This window comes from Dreissena polymorpha, chromosome 4 (genome assembly GCF_020536995.1).
Source record: "Dreissena polymorpha isolate Duluth1 chromosome 4, UMN_Dpol_1.0, whole genome shotgun sequence".
Lineage (NCBI taxonomy): Eukaryota > Metazoa > Mollusca > Bivalvia > Myida > Dreissenidae > Dreissena > Dreissena polymorpha.
Window position 1 is genome coordinate 51,755,873 of NC_068358.1, and position 12,781 is coordinate 51,768,653.

The following is a 12,781-nucleotide window of genomic DNA, read 5'->3' on the forward strand; positions in this document are numbered from 1 at the left end:
AAGGTTGTTACTTCCCTTGAATTTTGTCCAATCCAACCGGGAGAGGGGGGGGGGGGGGTTGGGGAGGGTCTCACAGTCAATTATGACCATGTCAGACATCACTGACAACCATGGCCTGTGGTTTAAAAGAGATCATAGCCAGAGTTTATCATGTATCTATGGACATAAGTCCACAGGTATGTAATGAACACCAAAAAAAATATAATTATATCATTAAAAAAAACTTTGCCAAATCAATCATTTGGGTTATAAATAATCAAAATAATAAATCTGTACAATAACTGTGAAAAGAACTTCAATTCTTGGTAAGGAAATATATCATATGAGATTTATAATTATATAAATTACTTCCCTTGAAAATAATTGTCTGTAACAAATCTCTATTTTTAGTAGCAAATAATTAAAAGGCACTACCGTGACTGTAGATTCACCACTCAAAATGTGCAGCTCCATGAGATACACATGCATGCCAAATATAAAAAGTGGCTATGTTCAATATTGAATAATTTTCTCCCTTTTTATCCCCACGCTTTTTGAAAAAAAGGTGGGGATATTGTGGTTATCTCCGCCGTCCGTCCGTCCGTCTGTCTGTCCGTCCGTCCTGGCCACTATCTCCTCCTACACTAAAAGCACTAGAACCTTGAAACTTACACACATGGTAGCTATGAGCATATGTGCGACCCTGCACTATTTGGAATTTTGATCTGACCCCTGGGTCAAAAGTTATAGCGGTTGGGGTGGGGCCGCGTCAGAAATTATCACTCATTTTTTTAGGTTATTTTACATTTACTTCTTTATTTCTACACCGATTCACTTCAAATTGATACTGGACCTCTCTTATGACAATACGGTCAATCTCAACCATGCATGGCCCCATTCCCAACCCTGGGGCGCCCCGCCCACATAGGCCACACCCACCAAAAATTTCCATTTACTATAATTTTTTCATTTCTACACGGATTCACTTCAAATTGATACTGAACTTTTGTTATGACATTAGGGTCAATCTCAACTATGCATGGCCCCAATCCCAACCCTGGGGCGCCCGCCCACATAGGCCACACCCACCAAAAAATTCCATGTACTATAATTTTTTCATTTCTACACGGATTCACTTCAAATTGATACTGAACTTCTCTTATGACATTAGGGTCAATCTCAACTATGCATGGCCCCATAACCAACCCTGGGGCCCCGCCCACATAGACCACACCCAAAATTTCCTTTACTATAATTTCTTCATTTCTACACTGATTCACTTCAAATTGATATTGAACTTCTCTTATGACAATACAGTCAATCTTAACTATGCATGGCCCCATTGCCAACCCTGGGGCGCCCCGCCCACATAGACCACACCCACCCAAAATTGCCTTTTACTATAATTTCTTCATTTCTACACCGATTCACTTCAAATTGATACTGAACCTCTCTTATGACAATACGGTCAATCTCAACTATGCATGGCCCCATTACCAACCCTGGGGCCCCGCCCACATAGACCACACCCGCCCAAAATTGCCTTTTACTATAATTTCTTCATTTCTACACCGATTCACTTCAAATTGATACTGAACTTCTCTTATGACAATACGGTCAATCTCAACTATGCATGGCACAATTACCAACCCTGGGGCGCCCTGCCCACATATGTCACACCCACCCAAAATTGCCTTTTACTATAACTTCTTCATTTCTACACCAATTCACTTCTAATTGATGATGAACTTCTCTTATGACAATACGGTCAATCTCAGCTATGCATGGCCCCATTACCAACCCTGGGGCACACCTAGGTCAAACATTCGGCGTGGGGATACGCGTCTGCCTCTGCCGCGCCATTTCTAGTTAAAGCTTATTACTTCCCTTAAATCTGTATTTTTTACCATAGACCGTAAAGGATGACCATGACCTTTTACCACAATGTGTTTGTTAGAAACACAATGCCGCCTACTGCGCCGCTTTGATTTATTTAACAAATATATTTGACCTCTGACCTTGAAGGATGACCTTGACCTTGACCTTTCACCACTCAAAATGAGCAGCTCCATGAGATGCACATGCATGCCAAATATCAAGTTGCTATCTTCAATATTGCAAAAGTATTCATAAAATGAGCGATTTTGGCCACATATAATTGACCTCTGACCTTGAAGGATGATCTTGACCTTGACCTTTCACCACTCAAAATGTGCAGCTCCATGAGATACACATGCATGCCAAATATCAAGTTGCTATCTTCAATATTGCAAAAGTATTCATAAAATAAGCGATTTTGGCCACATATATTTGACCTCTGACCTTGAAGGATGACCTTGACCTTGACCTTTCACCACTCAAAATGTGCAGCTTCATGAGATACACATGCATGCCAAATATGAAGTTGCTATCTTCAATATAGCAAAAGTTATTGCAAAATGTTAAAGTTGGCGCAAACAGACAGACCAACAGACAGGGCAAAAACAATATGTCCCCCACTACTATAGTGGGAGACATAAAAATATATACGTGGGCAGGTCAGATAACTATTCCATTTAAAGCTTATTACTTCCCTTGACTTTGTTTTTTCGACCCTAGACCTTGAAGGATGATGTTCACCTTGAAATTTTACCACTCAAAATGTGCAGCACCATGAGATACACATGCATGCCAAATATCAAGGTGCTATCTTCAATATTTAAAAAGTTACGGCCAATGTTAAGGTTTTAGCACGACGCCTACGGCAGGCGGCGGACGACGAGCTGGCTTTTACAATAGCTCGGGTTTTCTCCGAAAACAGCCTCGCTAAAAATGATTGATAAGCTTAAAACAGTAAAACTAAGCCATAAAGAATACCGTAAAAACCCAGTCATAAGTCGAGATTTTTTACCTCCAAAATTTGATTAAAAAACCGGTATCGACTTATGAGGTGGTCCATGAAAAAAATAATGAAATTCCATGAAAAAAATAATGAAATTCGATGAAGATTATTCTCCGCGGCAATAGTTGTTGTTTTTGTATAAAAAAAATCGTTAATTTACGACTAACAAAACGTCGTATTTTTACTGATACTTACCAATTAATATAATCACAGTTTGCAGTTACTCTTCTTTTTATTTTGATAATTTAATCCAAAGTCTTCATGTAAGCAGGTGTTGTTTTTTTACTGTTCATGTAAACAAAGAACCAAGGACATCATTTAAAGTCTCGCGAAAATTCGCATTATGTGTGAATTGACAGTTTGACGTCATCAAAAGAAAGCCGTTTCCTGTCAAGAAGCCATAAAGAACACCTTTCTCGCCGACTAAATAGGATTCCTTTGTTTAGAGAAGCGATATGCTTAACCAATCGCGTGTTTGTAACTCGCTTGCAATCGTCCCATTATGCTTGAGCACGTGTATAGCTCCGCCTTTGAAACTGTTTCAGAGAAAAAGGTGGAGTTAGCGGTCTCTTGGGTATGTCAATCATTGTTATAAAAACACGTTTTACCGAGACACTAATCAATTGTTTTGACAGTCAGATTAAAAGTACAAAGATTGGATTACAGTGATAATATTGTTTCATCGGATTAAAAGCTGAAAATAGTTTGTGGATAATTACTAGCGTAGATTATTGAGTGCAACCATTTATTAATTAGATAAACAAAAACACAACTGGACTTACGATAAATCTTTGAAAATGCCTGGCAAACGCAAACGCCAGGCTTATGACAATGCATTTAAAATACGTGTGATAGAGTTTGCGGAGAATTTAAACAACAACAGTGCTGCTGAAGGTGAGTTTGGTATAAGTGAGAAACTAGTGCGTGATTGGCGTAAGAATAAGGACACAATTGTGAGTGGACCTATGCTTTGCTCGTCTATATTGAAAAATATTATTTTCCATTTCCACAATAAATCGTATTGAATATATTAAACGAAATTTAGAATACATGTGTTGGCTTTGCCTACGTTCAACAGTTCCACAGTGACGTCATGTGCAATGTATAGAATACTACCGCAACTTCATGTACATTTAAAATGGCGTCTGTTTATGAAATTCGTAAACAGAAAATTTCTGACTCGACTTATGAAGCTAACATACTCAAAATCTCCAATTTTGGTACCAAAGTATACCCCCCGACTTATGAGCCGGGTAGACTTATGACTGCGTTTTTACGGTATAAGAAATTGAACACTTCTGAACTAAAAGTATTTTTTATTTTTGCAAAAATCTCTTTAGTGCATAAACAGCGATTTTGTTCCTTATTTGTTAAGTACTGGAAAACAGAACTTTTCCAATTAGGAAAAAACTACAAATTCCCCAATCGCTGTAAAAAAAATTCCCAATTGAAGGTTTCTCAATTATTTTTATTTTTTTAGTTTCACTATGCAGCTCTATGGCTTGAACCTAAGTAAATATAATATTGACAACTTTACAACATTAAGTTATCAATTTTAAAGTATTTGGGAGCAAAAAATCAAATACTGTGAAACCATTATTATTCGTCCGACATTAATTTTCGCCTTTTTCGTCCTTCGACCGATGGACGAATTCAAGATCCTAACGAACAATCATGTCCCATATTTGAAACAAATAAGACTGAATTACCGTAGGCATGAGGCATTTAAATCCAGCGTTATCCATGCATATACGCAGGGCTTGAAATTAACACTCGCACACTCGCAAAATGCGAGAAATAAAGATTGCAAGGTAAGTTATAAGCCACTAGTATTTTTTGCAAATAAAGAAATAGTGAAAAAAACGTGTTATATTGCTTAATGCGTTCGACGGCGTGAAAGCTAAACCGTAGGTCAATTTTTTGAACCTCCGAATACCCATATGCGGAAGTGCGCACCTTGTTTGTTGACTGGTATACTTATAATACAGATACACAGATGGTATTGATACAAAGAACATGAAACAGTCGACTATTCACACTCAAGTTAAATCCGGTTTTGACACAAAGGGGTGTTCATTATACAGTGTACTGACAACTGATATTTCCTGTAAAACGCGATGCAAAAAGGCTGTATCGAATGCGTCGACTTCGTTTAGGTATAAAAGTGTTGATTAGCGCTTATTGTTAACAACTTTATTACCCATTGTGTGTATTGTGTTTTTCAGGGGTGTTGCAGATTATACAGCCTACACGCGGCGAATCATGATTAAAGACAATACTATAAAACGCAATTAAAATATGACGATGTGTGATCAACACCTGACTGAAATATGTTCTACGCTTTGTTACAAATTAATAAAGAACATTTTGATTTGTGTTTGGTTGTTTGGTTTTAACTGCATCTACTATTTTTGAACATATACATAAAAACCCGTACCTTTTTTTTTATAACAAAAACATTTTTTTATAGATTTAATACTGTTGTTTATCAATAAATGCAGCGTTCTATTCAGAAAAAAACAACACTTAACAAACTAGATCCTTTTTCGTATAATAGAACAAGTTTGATAACTGCATTGACCAAATTTTAATTAAACTAAGGTCATTCAGACTAAATACCATACTCATGAAAAATGCACGAATGTTAATTTTGTTTTATTTGTGAAAATTGAATTGATTTAGCGAACACGAAACAAACAACAGCATACAATAGTGTTTAGCTCATCAAAACATGTTCAGTTACACACATGTGCTTGCTTAAACGAGTCCAGCTTTCTTGAAGCCTGCAATGATCAAATCCCCGCGTCCTTCCATCTTGTAATGTGTGGAGATCAGCCATTCCGCGTGTATTGGCTTCAGCGTTGACGTTTTCATGTCTACATTTGCCACAGTGGTGACGTCACCATCCTTGTCACCAAGCATTTTGGCCACCTGGTTGCTATAACAGTCGTGGAAGCATCCTTTAAGGCTCTGTTTGTACTCGAAATTCACGCTGAGGTTGAGAGGCTGAAGGCGATCCGTGCACGAAGCCGGAACAAACAACGGAGTGATGTTGTTGTCTTTAAGCTTTTTCAAAAGCGTTGGACTCTGAGTTGCCTTGAAAATGTCAAACAATGCGATGGCTCGCTGATTGCATTGTGACAATGGCAGGGAGTCCCGAACACTGGAAACGTACGGTAGAATGATCTTGTCCACGTACCGCAGCATGCTGTATTCCGTGCTCCAATGAGTCTCGGTGAATGTCCAGTCTCACCCGTCGGGAGAGCAGACACCCTTTGGGAGACAGCGTTCGGTCTTTCCTGCGTAGATGACCTGCGGTGGCAATAAGCAGCCACTCTTAGTGACAGCCAAGAGAACCGTAATCTGCCTTTTGTCGTCCAGACCGGTTATCGATACTTGCGCAGTACCTTTCTCTTCCATGGTCCATTCTCCCCCTGGCACCATGTGGCAACCTGTTTGATCCCAGTTAATGAAGAGGGAGTCGGGGACGTTCTCTTCATTTACGACCTTGTTCACCTTGGCCAGGAACCCTTCCTGAATGGACTGGAAGTCTGTCGGCAGAAACTTGGTGGCCTTGGTCCCCTTCCGCTTTACAAACCCCATACGACGGAGAACCGACCGAGCTAAGGATTTTTCAATTGTGATATGGCCGCCAAACCGCTATAGTTTGTTCTAAGCGTTTTGAGTACGATGCCCTCTGCAGCGGCGGTAACTGTATGCACATTTACAACACCGCCTTGGACTCTTACTTGCCGGATGTAGTCTTGCAACTCAATGTCATACTCTCCTAGTAGAGTCGGTGCGCCACGTGGAGATCGTGCCAGTGTCGTTGTGTCACAACCGAGCTGTTTTTTCACCTTTACGTACTGGTCTCTCATGCTTCGTACTGTGCTTTTGCTGACATTATGGGCTAGGTCTGCAGAAAAATGCCTGGATGCCTTTGCTACACCATTATCGATAGCATAGAGAGCAATCTTGGCACGGATTTCGTCGTTATAATTAAAGTACTCGCCCCGCTTTCTTTTCCGTGATTCTGTTACAAGAACCTTTTCTACAACATCGTTAGCAGCCTGAGTTGTGACTGCTTCTTTTTGTGATGCAGAATTAGCAGGATCGGGTAGACCTGGGACAGACGGTGAACGGATAGGTGTAGGACCTGTTTTAAGCCACATTAACAGTGACATTTCAGACAAATTACTGTACTTAAAATGATCAAATATTTATGATGCAAAACGCTTGAAACTTTAATGAAATATGACCAAAATAATTTGCTTACGCTAATTATAACCCATAATGTTCGCACCTTCTCTAATTGGCGCCGATAAAGGTAAGATTGTTATCAGTTTGACCGTGATAGTAATGGAAAAATACTAATTGGCAATTGGCTTCGTTGTTTAAAACACTCGTTAACGATTATTCAGTCCCACTTATCCGCTAATCATAACAAAGAACGTGTCAATGACATAAAATAATAAGGGACAGTTACTATCACCTAAAATAACAGACTTGTTAATTGGCATATGCCTAACAAGGCCCACCTCCTGCAAGTGACTACCAAGTGTCACCTCTCTTTCCCCAGCACGATTTTTTCGCAACCGCGTATTACATGTATTACAAACAAATCGGACGTTGCTTTTTTTTCAAAACCAGAAATGGACGAATTTAAGAGCGGACGAAATAGTCATTTTTATGAAAAGGGCGAAATTTTGTGCCGACAAAAATAAATGGTTTCACAGTACATCAATTTCTTAATATGAAGAACTCATGACACAGATTTTCCCAATTTGAGGGTTTCCACACACAATTTTCCCAATTGGGCTGGTACCAGACTTTTCCCAATTGGGCAAAAAAATTGCTTATTAAAAGACAGTTTTTCTTGCATTTTGTGCAGATCTCTAAGATTTAGGAAAACAAGAGCTTTCACCATAGGATGACTTATGCCCCCTACAAACGCTTGCTAGAAGTTATGAGCTTTTTTCGAAACCTAAACGCAGATTTCAAAACCTAGAGGCGGACCCTGAGTTCAAGGTCACAGGGGTCAAAATTTGTGTTCGTATGGAAAGGCCTTGTCTATACACACATGCATACCAAATATGAAGGTTATATCTCAAGGGACATAGAAGTTATGAGCATTTTTCGAAACCTAAACGCAGATTTCGAAACCTAAACGCGGACCCGAAGTTCAACGTCAAGGTCACAGTGGTCAAAATGTGTGTGCGTATGGAAAGGCCTTGTCCATATACACATGTATACCAAATATGAAGGTTATATCTCAAGGGGTCAAAAATTTTGACCCCTGTGACCTTGACCTTGAACTAAGGGGCTGCATTAAGGTTTAAAAATCTGCGTTTAGGTTTCAAAAAATGCTCATAACTTCTATGTCCCTTGAGATATAACCTTCATATTTGGTATGCATGTGTATATCGACAAGGTCTTTCCATATGCACACAAATTTTGCGTGTAATTAAAATTAAAAGCCACTACCGTGACTGTAGATTCACCACTCAAAATGTGCAGCTCCATGAGATACACATGCATGCCAAATATATAAAGTGGCTATGTTAAATATTGAATAATTTTCTCCCTTTTTAAAGCTGATTATTTCCCTTAAATCTGTATTTTTTACCAAAGACCGTAAAGGATGACCTTGACCTTTTACCACAATGTGTTTGTCAGAAACACAATGCCGCCTTCTGCGCCGCTTTGATTTATTTAACAAAAATATATACGTGGGCAGGTCAGATAACTATGTCCATTTAAAGCTTATTACTTCCCTTGACTTTGTTTTTTGCACCCTAGACCTTGAAGGATGATGTTCACCTTGAAATTTTACCACTCAAAATGTGCAGCTCCATGAGATACACATGCATGGCAAATATCAAGATGCTATCTTTAATATTTAAAAAGTTATGGCCAATGTTAAGGTTTTAGCACGACACCTATGGCGGATGGCTGACGTCGAGCTGGCTATGACAATAGCACGGGTTTTCTCTGAAAACAGCCTCGCTAAAAATTATACTTCAGTTAAACTTATTATTCAAATTTTAATAGACCTGCATATTATGTATCCTACTAATATTGCATTTTACTACATTAATACACTAATTACTTTTATCATAAAACCATGTGTGAAAAGATTTTTTTTTAAAGGATGTTTTATTCATCATTCTCTATAAGTTCACCACTATCGTCACTACATGCGTAATGAGATCTGTAGTGAATAAAATATGATAATATGAAACTACATCAAATGCATAAATGTGCATAATTGACTGTATTTATTTTACAATCAATTCGGCCCACACATTTTGCAGCTGCAACTGTACATTGGTGAATCTTTAATCCGCATATTGTCTTAAAAGCTTCAACATACCAGTACGCTCTCTGCAATTTCTGATACATGTAGTGTATACTGTATGAGTGAACATATTACAAATATTGTTCAATTATGATAAACAACATTGTACAAACTTGTAAAAAATCTACAATATCCATGTTACACCAGGGAAAACATCAACTATGCAATTTATTGACTGTCAAAACATGAAGATTCAAATTCAAACTTAAACAATTTAACAAATACATGTATTAATACTAAAACATAAACATTAATTATGCATTATTATTCGTTAAAATTTCTTAAATGTATCACGATCAGTTCATAAAACGCAAACTGTAAATGCTACACAGCTCACTATGATTTTTAACATTTTCAAATTCCTCTTTAAAAAAATCTACCTTACAACTTCATCACTCTTTGTTAATAATAAACAGTTCCTTTCTTAATTAAATGTTTCCATCTCTATTAAGCAAGCCACAAATGCATTTCCTACTTTGCAATGCCAGATTATCCTTCTCTCACTGCACCTGCATCTTGGTATCAATACTCAACCATGCACTATCACTCTGATCTGTGTGTGTATCTCCTGTTCAATACACTAACCAGGCTAAAAATAGACCCACAACTAGGATGTACATGTGGCTATTTTATGTCAAGTTTATACCTATATTTATCATCTCCCTATATAACCTTCTGTTTGTTTTATTGCAGATGAAATGATCAATTTCGTGGTTAACCTTCTAATTATGATTATCAATTTGTAATTATAGATCAATAAATTTGTCTCTTGACAGGCATGAAAGTTAAGATCAAACAGACCTGGTTAAGACGTATGTTTTGTGAGAAATGATAATGGTTTAGCTCACATGATTTTGCATCATTGTGTTTATAGCTTAGGAACAACAAAGTTTTAAAAGGTACAGGAAGTAAAACTGAAGGTGTCCCATGTCAACAGGAACAAACGAGTTGGGCTTTTGAATCGCAACAACTAAAAATCCCCTTGAAAGCAACAACTAAAGATTCCTGTACTAAGTGTACTTAACATAACATAGGTAAAGAAAACATAAATGAAATTTGATTAACACACAGCATAGTCAGCTGCATCTTTTTATGACAGTTTCAAAACAAAATAATCACTTACTTAGATGAAAATCATATTCATACATATTAAATGTTACATAACTAGAGTTGTAAACAAATACAATACCAAGCAAGATAATCAGGCCCTATGATTAACGAGAGCGCCGATGGCGTTAAAAGCATAGGTGCAAGATACAGGGAAGAATGGCGTCACGTGGTATAATGTAGTTCGATATCGCCATCCGCGAATTTCTCAAATCAATAATTTCAAACAATTACCCACTATTTAAATAGATAATCTTTCCATTTACATCAGTGTTTGAAACGCTTATGAAAAATAATTACCCAAGCCTTTCAAAATTTAAGCACGGACAGATCTGTATCAAACTATTCTTTCCACAAATGAAAACAGACGCTACCCTATTCGTCTGCGTCAAGAATTTGTCGTAAAACTTGTGGTAAGCGTTAGATGCAGACGTGCACAACAGATTGAGTTCTGAATACAGATTTCTGAATGCAGATTTTTATAGAAACTCCTCACAGCAGTTACTTCCCTTGCTTCGCCCGGTCAGTAACTTCTAGTATAAGGGAGGCCACTGCGTAGGAGATTGAGATTTATAGTGCAGATAGAATTGTTTTACGAACGAAATTTGTTTTAGGTTATAAGAAGATTTTTTGACATAAAACGGTCTTAGAAAAATTCACTAAAAACGGTGTCAGCAATATTCTTGGAAGAAAACGTTAGAAAAACATTTCCAAACAAAAATTGTAAGAATGACCATATACTAAATTAAATAGATATTTCGTCTGATTTTTGATCAGGTAAGGCTTCATAAAGGGCAACCAATCGATGTGGATTTTTGAAATGTGGTATATACCATAAGCATAGGTGCGTAAACGCACCTATGCTAAAAAATGTTAACATTTCTCAGTTATAGTTTGTTTAACTTCTCAAATACTGACCAATGCATCATAAAGAGTCTTACAGCTGATAACAGAATTATCCAAAAGTGCTGATTTGTTAAGTGGATGACGGCATTATTAAGGCATGTATGGCACACAGTTGGTATCAGAACTGACCATTGTCCAATTAAGAATGCTAAGACATGATTTCCAGTGTCAAGATTCGAACTTAATGCTTCTAATTATTCATTAAGCAGGAAACAAAGCATGCTGAAATCTCAACTTTTGGGTCACTCCCGAGTTGATTAGTTTCACTATCAGCATATCAACGTTAAGTAAATTTACTGTACAAATTCCACAAACATTTGTCAATATTTATCATTTACATTATTCCAACCATTAGCTATTGTCATCATTCAACACACAATGCGAATAAACTGTGTTTAAGAACTGCATTATATAATAGTTCAAACAATATATGGACTTAAATCATAAACAATTTATTAGAAAAAAAACAATGGAAAACTGTGTACAAAAATGTTATTAATTTTGACAAGGCTTTCACAATTGTTGCGTTTTTATAAGGGAAGGGTGACCGATCAACAAACTAAAACATCTTTTATCTCTCAAGCGATAAATTAAAATCACAAAATTTAATGTTGATCTGCATTTTCTTATAAAACTGAGACTGGGGTAGTAACAAACTCAACAAACATATTGAACTCAAAGGTCTCTATCAAATACCAAAACTAATCATAAATCCTTTTCGTCTCATAATCCTATGTATTCAAGTGATTAGGATAAGCAAACTTATTACTTTAAAGGGTTTTGTTCACAGATTGTAGAAGACAATTTTTCCAACTTTTGTTTATGAGCAATCATCATGTGAATTTAATTAAATTGAAAAGCACTAAATGCAAAACAATTCAATTGCTTGGAGTGTAAATAATCAATTTAACATATTTTACTGTTTTTAAAACAAATTCAAGGCAACAGATAATTTAATTATGCAATATTTTGCTATTATCTACACTGGATCAGGTTAACTTATATATTTAAAGTTTTTGTTTTCTGGAATTGGTAATTTTTTTTTTAATTGGGAAAAAACAACCAGATTTGCATTGGGAATGTGGGCCGATATTCGGACCCGTGGCATAGGGCGGAAAAGGCCTGATTGGGTATATTCATTCTTCCACCATTAAACTTTACAAATGTTTGTTTCCCTTTACCACTTTAGTTGACAGTGTGTTTTCTTGGTTCAAATTTGGATCCGATAGGGTACCCATTCCCAATGGAAACAAGAAACCGTCGGAGACGGGTGATGCTTCCGAAAGGTTTTTTTGTCAGAATATTGCACTATATATTCAGATAAAAGGAAACGTCTTGAGGGCACAGTAGTTGGGGGGGGGGGGACAAGAATTTTTAATATAAAATTTCAAAGGGCCATAACTCTGTGAAAAATCATCCGACCAGAACCCGCTGATAATATACACACATCCCCTCTTGGTAGTGAAGCTTCCCATAAAGTTTCATTGAATTCCGGTCATTAGTTGCTGAGAAATAGGCTGGACAAGAATTGCGCTTTATGTACAGTTAAT

The 12,781-nt window shown here is 37.1% G+C and overlaps 1 protein-coding gene across 3 annotated transcripts in view; it reads right to left on the bottom strand.

Annotated features, from left to right (window-relative positions):
• LOC127879691 (unconventional myosin-IXa-like) overlaps positions 1–9,751 on the bottom strand; it is a 139,602-nt gene extending 129,851 nt beyond the window's left edge. For all 3 annotated transcript variants that reach the window (XM_052426683.1, XM_052426682.1, XM_052426681.1), the window contains exon 1: positions 9,694–9,751. The gene's annotated coding sequence lies outside the window, so the exon portion shown is untranslated. The remainder of the gene's footprint in view (positions 1–9,693) is intronic.
• Positions 9,752–12,781: the final 3,030 nt, after the last annotated feature.